General features: G+C 36.0%; 1 protein-coding gene across 1 annotated transcript in view; it reads right to left on the reverse strand.

Moving 5' to 3' along the window:
* Nucleotides 1–12,508: 12,508 nt before the first annotated feature.
* Nucleotides 12,509–12,649, reverse strand: part of rab28 (RAB28, member RAS oncogene family) — a 29,532-nt gene continuing 29,391 nt past the window's right edge. Inside the window, exon 7 of the mRNA XM_083566074.1 lies at nt 12,509–12,649. This exon is cut by the window's right edge and continues 1,310 nt beyond it. The gene's annotated coding sequence lies outside the window, so the exon portion shown is untranslated.

A 12,649-nucleotide genomic window follows, 5' to 3' on the forward strand; every position in this document is an offset into this window, starting at 1 on the left:
GGATCTGATGCTGTTTCTGGCACACACACACACACACACACACACACACACACACACACACACACACACACACACACACACACACACACACACACACACACACACACACACACACACACACACACACACACATACGATAAATACAGTCTGGGATTGGCCATATCCTCTACTCAACTAGTGCTTCCTTTCTGGAGACCGACTGAAAACCAGAGCCTGTGAGTGACAGATCCACACACCCACACACACACACACACACACACACACACACACATACACACTAAAGCAAACATTCATTCACATATGCAGGCACTCTGTCTCTGTCTCTCTCTCTCTCTCTCTCTCTCTCTCTCTCTCTCTCTCTCTCTCTCTCTCTCTCTCTCTCTCTCTAACTCTAGCTCTGTCTCTTCCTCTGTTATTTAATTAAAGTGAGCTTAACTCCCATTGCCATGTGTTGAGTTAGAAAGAATATATGGACAAAAGGTTTGTGGACACCTGACCATACTTTTTGACCATCCCATTCCACATCTAGTTTCCAATTTTGTGACTCCAAGTTTGTAAAAAACAATTTAAAGAAGAACCACATCTGGCTGGAAAAGTCAGGTGTCCCATATAATGTACATATAATAGGTATGTAAAATTAATGCTCAGGGGCTCCACAGATTTGCTTGATGAAGAGCGATTTTGAAAAGGGGGCAAACAAGGAGCATGGAAGCCTTACTGTAAAATGAAAGCCAATCTGCTTAATTGCACATTTCTCCTGCTTTAGTTTAATTCGTATGAGAGTGATTGTGTTTCGAGATTACCAGACAACCATTTAAAACATCTACTTAATAAAACTCTGAACTACATGCAGGTAAACATTTAATCTAATGGAACTGTCCAAAAAAATTTACTATGTTTTTTAAGTGTGTGTAAATTGCTGTTCAATGATTAGGGGGCCAAGCACCAAAGGTGCCCAGTCACCCTATGCATCTTCTTTCTCTTTTTCTTCTTCTTCTTTTTCCTTTATGGCTAGTATTCCTATTGCAACTTATAGAACCATATGGCAGAAAGTTGTGAAAGTTAGCACACTGATTATGGAGGCTCCAGTGAACCTTCTGGAGAAATTTTGGCCAAATCCTTCCAAAGTTCTAGTGTCAACATTGGGTCAAATTTTGGTCCCATTTGATGTTTCTTTGTTTTGTGCAAAATCCATTGTGCTCTATGATGTCAAGATTTTCCACCATCTTGTAATCTTTTTTCACTATTCCTCCTAAAAACATTGTCCAATCATCACCAATTTTGGTACAGATAACAGAGTAAGCGCCACAAAAATCTTACACAAGAATTTTGTAAACCACGAGTAGTTTGCTTCATAGTAAAACAACGAACCTGCCAAACAGAAAAAGCAAAGTGAGGCTATGCAACAAATGCTAGCACCACCTACTGGTCAATAACAATAACATGCTGCAAATGTTTACATCTTAACACTATTATTGCTTTCCTTTCTCTATAATTGACATCCTACTGCTCATTTCATTCATCTAGAGCTTTTTCTCCAACATTCAGCGAATCCTATTTGTGGTCAAAACAGGCACATGAGTGAAACTACAAATCGGGCTGAAATCTTTTGTATTTAAATGTTCCTGTGATTGCTTGGGCAACCATTGGAGTGTCTGTGAATATATGGCTTGGGGAGTCTGAAAATGTGTGTGCATGAAGCGTGTAGTGATATAAGTTTGAGCCAATACATTTATAGCAATTTAACTAAAGTAATATGCAAGTTTTTGCATATCTGGGATAAAAACAAGCACTAATTCTGAAAGCCCTGATGGTTCAGTAGGTTAGGCTTGAGAGTTGGTTCTGCTGAAGTGCATGCTCTCTGTAGCAGGTGGTGAAAAACAGAGGATAAACCCCCAAAAATGTCTATATATTCCTTGTAGCTGATAGCTCAATTGGTTAAGTGTGTTTGCTTTGGGACTATCTAAGTTGTGGTTCGAATCTGGGTACTGATCTTCTATAAATTTGTCAGTGTATAATTCTTTATCTGTGACTTTACTTGCTGTTTGTGTAGCTATAAAACAAAAGATAACCTCCCAAAAAGGCAAGTTGTTTGTCAGATTTGGTGGCTTACTTGGTAAGGCCCTTCTCTGTTTCTGGGACACCTCAAGTCCTGGTTCAACTCTGGGTTCAGGTGATAGTTATATACGAAATTCAGCATGTTTCTCTTTTTTTTCAATGAAATCTGTGAAACAAAAGATAAACCCCCTAAAAAAAGAAGAGAGACTTGTCAGCTCTGATAGCTCAGTGGGTTAAGCGTCGATACCCATTGCGGGTACTGAACCTCGGTTCAAGGCCGCCACTGAGCAGGAGGTGCTGCTCTAAGGTGGGACTGTAAAATTCCGGCAGAAAGAAAGAAAGAGAGAGAAAGTCCGGTCTGTCCCACCTGGGCCTCTGGGAGCGGTGAACCAGGGGGTTATGCTGCTCTGGGCTCTCTCTCGTTTATATATATATGTTATATTATTTATATATATATATATATATATTACATTGTTATATTATTTATATATATATATATAATTTTCCTTACTTTATATATATATTTAGCATTTTATTTATTTATATATATATATTGTATTTACTATATATCACTGTTATTTTCTTTTTACATTTTTGTTACTATATATCACTTATCACTATAATTATTCCTTTTACATTATTGATATACTTTGCTCTACATATTTTGTAATTTTCCTTTACATTTTTATTGCTTTACTATATAGGTATGCAATAAAATAATTAGCAGTCCCACCCAATGCTCAAACAACCCAAACAGGATTTGAACCCAGGACCCTAACACCACTGAAACACTAAGCAGTAGATGCACAACCAACTGAGCCATTACTCCAGATGCAAGATGAGGCCCTTTTACTTTTATTTATTTTTATTAGTATCCCGAGAAAATTTTACAAACAAAACTAACACGGGTTCCGAACCCAGAACCTCAACGACACAACATTCGTGACCTACTATCCCGCTGAGCTATCGATGCAGACCCATGGCATCATCTTTTTTTTTTTTTTTTTTTTTTTTTTTTACCAATTATCTTTCAAATCAGTATCATGAGAAAATTTAACAAACACAAGTAACACGGGTTTCAAACTTATAACCTCACCAAAACAACACTCACAACTTACTAACCTGTTGAGCTATTGATATGGATGTATGCTAGGACCTTTTCTACGACAATTATCTGGAAAAATCAATAAGTTGCACAACTCAAATGCAACTGATGAGGCAACCGAACTTATAAACTTGCATCATAACATTTGCAACCTACTAACTTGCTTTATTTCACTCTTGCAATCTCCAAGCTCCGATCATCAGCAACCAGATGTGGAAGGTAATGAAGTACAAACACTTTGTTACTGTAAATAGATCTTTCTGGTATAAGTACTTTACTATTTACTTTTTAAGACATTTTATTACTTTTACTCATCACAATTTTTACATAAATATCTGTCCTTCTTACATTTTTAAACCAGGCTCATTACTTTAGTTTTAATCTAATTGGGGACATGCTCTATTTTTTATCTTGCACACCAGTTTGTAGCCCATCAACCAATATCTTGTCATTGTGTGGCTTTTTCAATCTATCACCGGTGTATCATTTCCTGGTTCTCACACACCTCAGATGTAGGCTAGTTTATGTAGCTCACAACAAGCAAGTCAGAAGGCAACAAGAAGTCTGGGGTAACGTGGCTGAGACAGAGGGAGTCAATGATGTATACATGACTGAGAACAAACACATTCCTGATCACTTGATCATCATCTTTTCTCTGCTTGTGTTCTATATGGTCGATGTTCGACCTGGATACTTCATTAGGTAACAAAATGTGAAATTCTTTTGTATTAACATATTATTATGACGTGAAGTCCAGTTACCAGCGTGACACTAAAACAGGTAGTAGTAATGACTACTTTTTACTTAACCACATGTAGTACAGCGTAGTCAGTACAACTTTTACCAGAGTCTTTTAAAACATGAATATCTGTACTTCTATTTGGGTGAAGGATGTGTGTACTTTTGTCATTTCAGTCAGCAACACAACAAAACCAGACAAGATTTCCGCTCTGTGTTCAGGCTTTCACCTGACAGCCGTCATCACACTCCTCTAGTTAATGCACTGGGTGTATAAGTGTCTGTATGATGATGGTGGTTTGAGACTTGTGTCAGGTTGCACCTACAATCAAACTTTGTCTTTATAAATACATGTGTGTCTAGGGTGGACATAGATCGGTTTTCCTATCCTGAAAAGGGTCAATAATTATTTTAAATCTTTTCTGCAGTTTTGTGTAAATCAGTGTTATAAATATTGAGCGGAGTTTAATGTGTTTAAAAGTGTTTAATAATAAAAAGTGTTTAAAAGCTTCCATAATGATGGTGGGATTTCTCACTGGTTCTCAAAGCCGTTTTTTTCTCAACAATGTCGACATGCTAATGGACAGAGAGCCCACAATGATTCAGCAAAAAACAATGCTGTATTTCCTTTAAATGGTACATTTTGCCATTATGCATTTTTAATATGTTCCAGGGCTCAAAGCAGTCAAAGAGAGAATTCCACTACTTTCTTTAGTCCAAACATACCTAGCATGAGCGACATGAATCCTGAATCACTCCGCGTAAATAGTTATGGCTTCGCTTTCCTGGGATTGTAGCACATTTGTGAACATAGTCTGGGTGCTTGGCCCTTTGACAGTGATCTTATTTTATTATTATTATCCTTAGGAACCATTTTTTAGCCTTGTTGAAGAGTCAAGCTAGCTTTCATAACACCAATTAGCGACACTGTATTTTCACTCATCATCGTTAGCCTGTTCAGTCAGTATTAACAAAATGACCTGCAAGTCTGAAGCACTGATTTAACATGGAAGTTCAAAATTAGCCACCAATTACCGCTGCCATTCATTCCCTCTCACTCTTTTTTCTCTCTCTTTCTCTCTCTCTGACCCCCCTGTTGCTTTTTGTCCTATCGGTTTTCCCAAACCACACTTCACCTCACTGTAAAGGTCCGACACGGTGCAGTGCGACCACCCAATCCCAAGTGTTAATACAGCAGTGAATTTGTTTACACTGCCGTTAACAATTCTCCTCTACAGACACCATATTGTTCTTGTTTAAGAGCTCAGCCCGAGCGATGAGCCACTGCCCCACAATGCCTCGCTCTGTTCCGGAAAGACCCTTTAAAACCGCCCGGCGTGCAAAGGTTGCCGAGATCTGGTTACAGGTCAGCACCAGGGAAACGCAAACGCCAGGCAGCATCGCGGGTCTCTCGTTGCCGTTAGCGTCTGACATCACTCTGAAAACACTCATAAAACAGACACACAGGCCGAACAGAGATCCGCTCCACAATGAGCACTTATTCTGCACTCTGTGCATCACTTTAACCTCAGGGTTCAAGCGAGACTGTTTTAAAGTTCCTCGTAAAACGTAATTGAAACCTATTACACCAGAGTTGTGGGTGGTTCTTCAGAGGGGGGTGTTCCTTGGCAGGGATTCAGCAAGATCATCTCTGCTGGATTCTTGACCAAGAGCTGTGAGGACTGAGGGACTGAATAATAGACTAAATAATAAACAAATACATCAATCTTTAAATAGTAAGTGTATGTTAGGAGGTATTACATGCAAGAGTAAAGTGTTTAATTCTTCACAATTTAACCTTTTTATATATTTAGAGTTGATGGAACATCTGCGGAACAATTTTATAGCCCCCTATACGGACATAAGTTTGTGGACACTCGAGCATAAGATTATGTTCTATTTTCGAACATCCCAATCCACATTTAGTTCCCATTTGCTCTTATTGTGGCCTTCAGTCTTCTGGTAAGATCTTCCAGTAGATTTTGTGGAGATTTGTGCTCATTCAGACAGGGAGTGATGTAGGTGAGGAGGCCTGGGGTACAGTCAGTGTTTACATTCATCCCAAAGGTGTTCAACAGGGTTTACTAGTTTTTTAACTGACTTATAAAAGTGTCCTTATATTTTTGTCCAGGTCGTGGCGCTATAGACAGTCATTCTCTCACCAACCACTTTCACCTAAACAAACAAACAAACACACATAATTTTGTCACAATACTTTTATAAAGTGCTGACACTGGAAATTTCTGTTTAAAATTTAATGTTTATAACGACAACCAAAAAAAAATAAAACACTTTTGCTAACCTACGCGTGAGCCGTTACTACAGAGACGATCAAATATTTGAATTATATCACATTGATATGAAACTTAATATTCACCGCATATTAATCAAACGTGCAATCAGCCAGTGTTGTCTTTTGCGACTTTTGTTCATCGAAGCTACGATATTGTGCTAGTTCTCGTTTATTTATGCTAACTAAACAAAACTGACATGGCTACCGATAACGAGCGAGTTGTCATTTGAGATAGAGAAAGTGACTCTAATTGGTCGATTTGATCACATTTTGGACTGATTTGATTACATTTGTGTAATTATAATCAATGAAGTTCATTTAGCTTGTGGCAACATAAAGAGGTCTGTTAATAAAAATAGGATCGACTAGCACTGCTGACATGCTTTGGGGTTGGTCTTTCACAGCAAAATATTGAAGGTCTCACACAGGGTACGTGTCGCCAATGAGGCGTTTCACATGGCGAAATTCCAACAGCTCTCTTTCTCTCTAGAACACTTCTGGTCATGCTAAGCTAACTGACGTTGAACAAATTAGCCGTGCCATCAGTCACAGCGAGCGAGCGTGGAAAACATGCCTACAAATGAGTACAGACTTAAATCCCTGACGGCCTCCGCCCCATCTGTCAAATCTCCATCACTCTTTTGCCACCATATATTATTCTTTCCTTGCTTCTTCACTTTCTTTTTTTTCTTTCAGGCAGAAGTGCTTGAAAAAAGAAAGAAAAAAAAACACCTGTCCAAACAGCACGAGGCCGGCCTGTCAGCTCTCAGACGGTGATTAAGAGAAGGAGGAGGAGGCGTGAAGCACCAGACGACACTCCGGCCATGGAACAGTAAGTAGCCTTTCAGCTAAGCTTTCATTGTTTCATATCCAGTTCAAGCTGGGAAAGATTTTGTTTTCCATAATCAGTGGGAAGCATGATGCGAGAATTATATACGGTATAACAACGATTTCGCCACTCAGCTCTAAAACAACATGGTTTGGTTTTGTTGTTGAAATTCGTCTTTAATTTTCCAATGATTACACATTTTTATTAAATAAATAATTAATTAAATTATTAGGTTATTTAGCTTTAATTTATTTGGCTTGCTGTTCATACCACAGAACAAAATGGACACCACATATTAATAAATAAATAAATAAATAAATAGTTCCACATAAAAAAAATTAATAAAAACCAATTAACTGATATCCACTACACCTGCCTGTTTCTATGCAACAAAATAATAATAAGTTTAAAAATAATACATGCATGCAATAAAGTTTTCCTCATCATGAAGTTAAATAAAAAACATTTTATTTAGCAGCATTTTCTTGCCTAACAAAACCGTTTCAAGCTTTAAATGGGTCTGAAAATCAACAGAAACCAGCTACAGATCTCATCTTTTACAGAAATAATAAAATTATAAAGTTCTATATCAATCTGCTGAATAAGACTGGAGCTTGGACCTCTATCCTGTTTTCTTGTTTTTTGTAATTTTTTTTATAATTATTTACCTAATTCTTAAATAAACAATGAATTAATGAATAAAATGATTTCATAAAAAATAAATAAATGCTTAATAAACATACATAAATATATATATATATACACACACAGTATATATGTGCTAATGCTTTTTATTTAATAAATTGATAATAAACTAATACAATTATTAATTTGTTAGTATGTTTGTTTGTTTGTTGTTTATTTGCCATGTCTATTGTAATTGGTCCGATTGGTCAAAATGCCTTTACATTAAGGAGAACTGACATTTCATATGATTATCAAATGTAAGATCTTAAACTCCAATCCAATGTGAAGCAGATCTTCATGGAGTTCGCTTTGTGCTCAGGGCTATTGTCATGCTGGAACAGGTTTGGCTCTCCTAGTTCAAGTGAAGTTTCCAGAAGAACCATATTTGGCTGGAAAACAGGGGTGTCCCAATACTTTTGTCCTATCAGTTGATGTCGTTTAGCTACCTATACATTATTTTAGCAGTAGCATATCGCTGTCATATCGCACGCCTCCTGGTGGCGACTAGTGGAATAGAAAACAACTAAATGAACCGTGTTCATTAATAAACCAAGGAGATTAAGATGGTAATTAATACGTTGTACAGCAACAATACTAACCGCTAATGTAGGTTATCGGCTGTCCGATGGGATTTTACAATTCCTTTAAATGAGGATTAACACACAAAGGGATTTTTCCCTCGTTAGCAGTGTGTGTGTGTGTGTGTGTGTGTGTGTGTGTGTGTGTGTGAATATGACTGGCTGAAATTACAGCTCTTATGGTAGTGTTTCACACATCGCTCTGGTCCCAGGGGACGTCTCCCTTCAACACTACATTGTCACACCTGAAAATGAACAATGGCACTTTTAGGACACACACACACACACACACACACACACACACACACACACACACACACACACACACACACACACACACACACACACACACACACACACACACACACACACTATTAGAAGTAGTACATGGCGTTTTGTGGATTTTGGCTAACATAAGAAGAGTGTGTGATTTTCTAGCCAGGTGTATGACAACAAATAATAAATGTTAGATAGGAAATATATAAAATTAACTGTTTAAATGTATGTATTATTTTATAAATGTGATGTCTAGCATTTTCTTACTTTTTAAAATGCGTCAGAAACAATCTATAGCTATTCTATTATTTTTGTCATATTCATTAACTAAAACTGAGAAAAAGAGCATTTTCAAAAGCCTTCGCATGGAACCAAATCTGAGGTCTTGCAGCCTCTTGAACAAGTTTTTGAGGACATCTTAGATCAATTCGTTTTTTTGCTTCTGTCCTGACAAGACTGAGTTCCTGTTGCTGAGAAACAACAAAATAAAAAACATAAAAAATAAAAATCTCAGGAATGATCAGAGATGTACTAGTTTTCAGAACCTCACAATCCTGAACCAACAAACAAATCCTTGACATGCATTTATACAGTAACAATAGGGCAGTGTGAGACAGAGCTACTGTTCCCATCCGTGATGTTTGTTAAATCATTCAATTTTATATTATATCTGACATCCGCAAAGCAATTTCCTGTTAGCACCTAAACTGTATAAACAAAAGTGTCAGGACAAATGATTTTCCAGACAAAATTGGAGACAAACAATATCATTGAATGTCTTTGGACGACGTGCCATGAAATGTTTCCTTCACTGGAACCGGGGGGACCCAAACATAGCATGACAATACCCCTGTGCACAAACCAGCTCTATCAAGATATGCTGTACATAGACGTTTTGGATTCCCAAACACGCTTCCCATCAGCCACTGCGCCGCCTCGTAGCATGTCAAAGTTTCTTGGTCGCACCTGTTCCACATTCACAACTAATTGCACGCGACGGAAATACTAGTTTAGTATTTATGTCAAGGAAAACTTACTTCTAGTTCTAATTTCTGACCACATTATTTAGTTTGGTATGGTGTTTTTTCAATGTGAATTTTAATTGCCATTCATTGCAGCTGATTTTCAGTCGATCTATAAATGATCCTTCTCAGTTAAAAGGAAGCGGATTGAACGTGCACCAAACAAACCCACAACAATGCTTCCGCCGCCTTAACGGAGGACCGAGATAAGAACTTTCACGTAAGATTCTTTTCGCTAATCACGTTGTGCGCTGTCATTCATTACCTGCCAATCTGGCAATTTCTACTACTACAATTTACCACGAATCATAGGGGCAATTTGACGAATGAAAAGGTATATTCCTAATCTGTTTATTTCCTTAAAAGCTACTTTGTAAAAAATGTCCATGTAAATGAAAAACAAATAAAGTTGAATGGAATTGAATTCACGTCAGGTGAACTTCTGAACATCTCTATCTCACACACACACCCAAAAGCACACTTGTTCATGCAATTTCTACCAAATAACCTGTTACGTTTAATACACTTGTACCAGCATCAATTACACAAACGTGCCTAACATGAAACCCAAATAAAAACGAGTCACTGATGGTTATTTCTGATTGACAGGCTACACACTGACTGAAATAAACAGACTGTACACGTATAAACCACATCCACCTACACACTGATGTGTAAGAATTGCACTGGAAGTAGGTGTACCACTTAAAGTATCCAATGAGGGCACATTAAATGCTTTTAAATCTTCTTGGGATCTTGGAAGGCATTTTTAGGTTCTTTGCTGCAAATTGCTCTTCAGATGAAAAATCCCTGAATAAATGAAGTTTCCTGTCTCAGTTGAAGAAATACAATCGTTTCTCAGGCCTCTGATGAGCCGAACAGTTCAGATCGCATTACGCCTCGATTACGCACATCGCACTTTAAAACGTATCATCTTTTAATCTGCTACAGCAATAAAAATTCAGTCAGCGTTTTTTTTCAATTAGCAAAAAAAATGTCAAAATTTCTAAGAAAATTTTAACTTCTAACTTTAAGAACGCTCAACAAACAAGATTTTGCCCACAGATTTTGATTGATTTATAAAAATCTGATGTCCATTTTCAGCACAGGAAAAAGAAAAGTCACTGGGATTCAGGTACAGCTTTTATTTCTCTCAAATGTGTCGCTTAAAGGAATGTACTGGAATCCCAAACACAACACAAAGCATTATATCACATACTGCAACATAACAATACAACGAATACAAAAGAATGATTTGAGTACAATACCATGAGATTTTGTACAATTTGAAAATGTTTTAAATTATATATTTTTTGTGTTTTAATTTTAAATCAAATGATAATTCAAATATCCATGTAATGTTTTATAGCTTGTTCAGAATTTTTCTATATTTTGAATATGATCCTAATCATCAGATTTTCTCACAAGTGAACCCAATCAAAAAAATGAGACAGAAAATATATATATATATATATATATATATATATATATATATATATATATATATATATATATATATATATATATATATATATATATATATGTATGTATTTATTCACAAAGATTATCCAATGTTATATATGTATGAGGTATATATATATATATATATGTATATATGTATGCTTTAGGTTCTAGGTTCTTTCACAACATTTTCTTCTTCCACATTCAACACTTTGGTCATTACAAAACATTCACTGTCTTAACCCGTTTTCTCTTGAGATTCGGTTCATGGTTAGATGTCCTGACATTCTCCGTTAGAATGTGCTGGTAAACTTCTAAAATACTTGTTCAGTCAATAATGGCAAGCTAACAACATGGATATTAACCAATATTAGCATTTAGCATTTAGTTGGTTAGAAGTTACCTTGGGTTGGTTTTGGAGTGATCGCTGTTGGTTGGACCCTCATGAGGAGGGTATCCTTAAATGTCCTCTGACTATGGATTTGTGAACTGATTTTCCAGCCTGATGAGCTACAACAACTGATAACCATAATACACTTCCACAAACATGCGGTGTGAAGATCAGCATTTAATAGATCCGCTGTTCTTTCGAAAAAACAGGACCCTCACTGACACCTGAATGTCATTCCATTGGCTGAAAATAGATTGAATTTTATTTTCAAATTACCTGCTAATCCTAGAAATTCACAGACTTTTTCCACTCACAGATACACAATATCGGATTGTTGTTTTTTTTTCCCCAAAAGACCGAATATAATATTTTTGTCTAATTTATTTTGTCCTCTTTTAGTACTGGTGTAAAAATCAGATGATGATTTAGGTCATATTAATGTGGAAATTAAGACATTTCAAAAGGGTCCACAAACTTTCAAGCAGTACTGCACATAAAATTGGAACATGTTCGTAAACTGTTTAATAAAAAGAGTGCTGATTGACAGCTTTGGCTTGTACGCAGTATTCACCTTATCATTATTAGCTATATGTATAAAAATAAATGTTGTGAACTGACAGATTTTTTATACTTTTGTAACAAAGTCGTCAATCGATAGACATCATTTTTTATAAAGTATACGTACATGTAACAGTAAAGATTATCTGAAAACCTTATTAATGCTTAGCACTGAAATTTCCTTTATGAATATAGACATGCTTGCAAATTTCTTTTGAAAAAATATTGGTTTGTAGATAAATTCATTTGTAAATTATAAAAAAAAAAAAAAAAAAATCAACAATGAATAAAACTTTTTTTTTTTAGAAATATTGTTGACTAGAGAGATTTTTTTACTAGTCGAACATAAAAACAAACCAAGGTAAATTGTAAGATACTTCGATAGTGTGTAAATGTGGGTCCATATTTTATGAACACATGAAAAAAATCTGAAAAAAAATCATAAACCAGGGGTAAAACAAAAAACTTCTTTAAAGTACTCCTTTTTATAGGTTATAGTTTTTTTTTATATATATATATATATAGTTTATATTTAGTTTATAAAAGTAAAATTCGTAGACTGATTGAGATCGTTTTTATAGATTTGTGAAAAAGAAAAACATGCACATTACTCTGGCTGGAAAAATAAAGGTCTTCATGTTGGAATGAAAAGT

This window comes from Silurus aristotelis (genome assembly GCF_946808225.1).
Source record: "Silurus aristotelis genome assembly, chromosome: 17".
Taxonomy (NCBI): Eukaryota; Metazoa; Chordata; class Actinopteri; order Siluriformes; family Siluridae; genus Silurus; species Silurus aristotelis.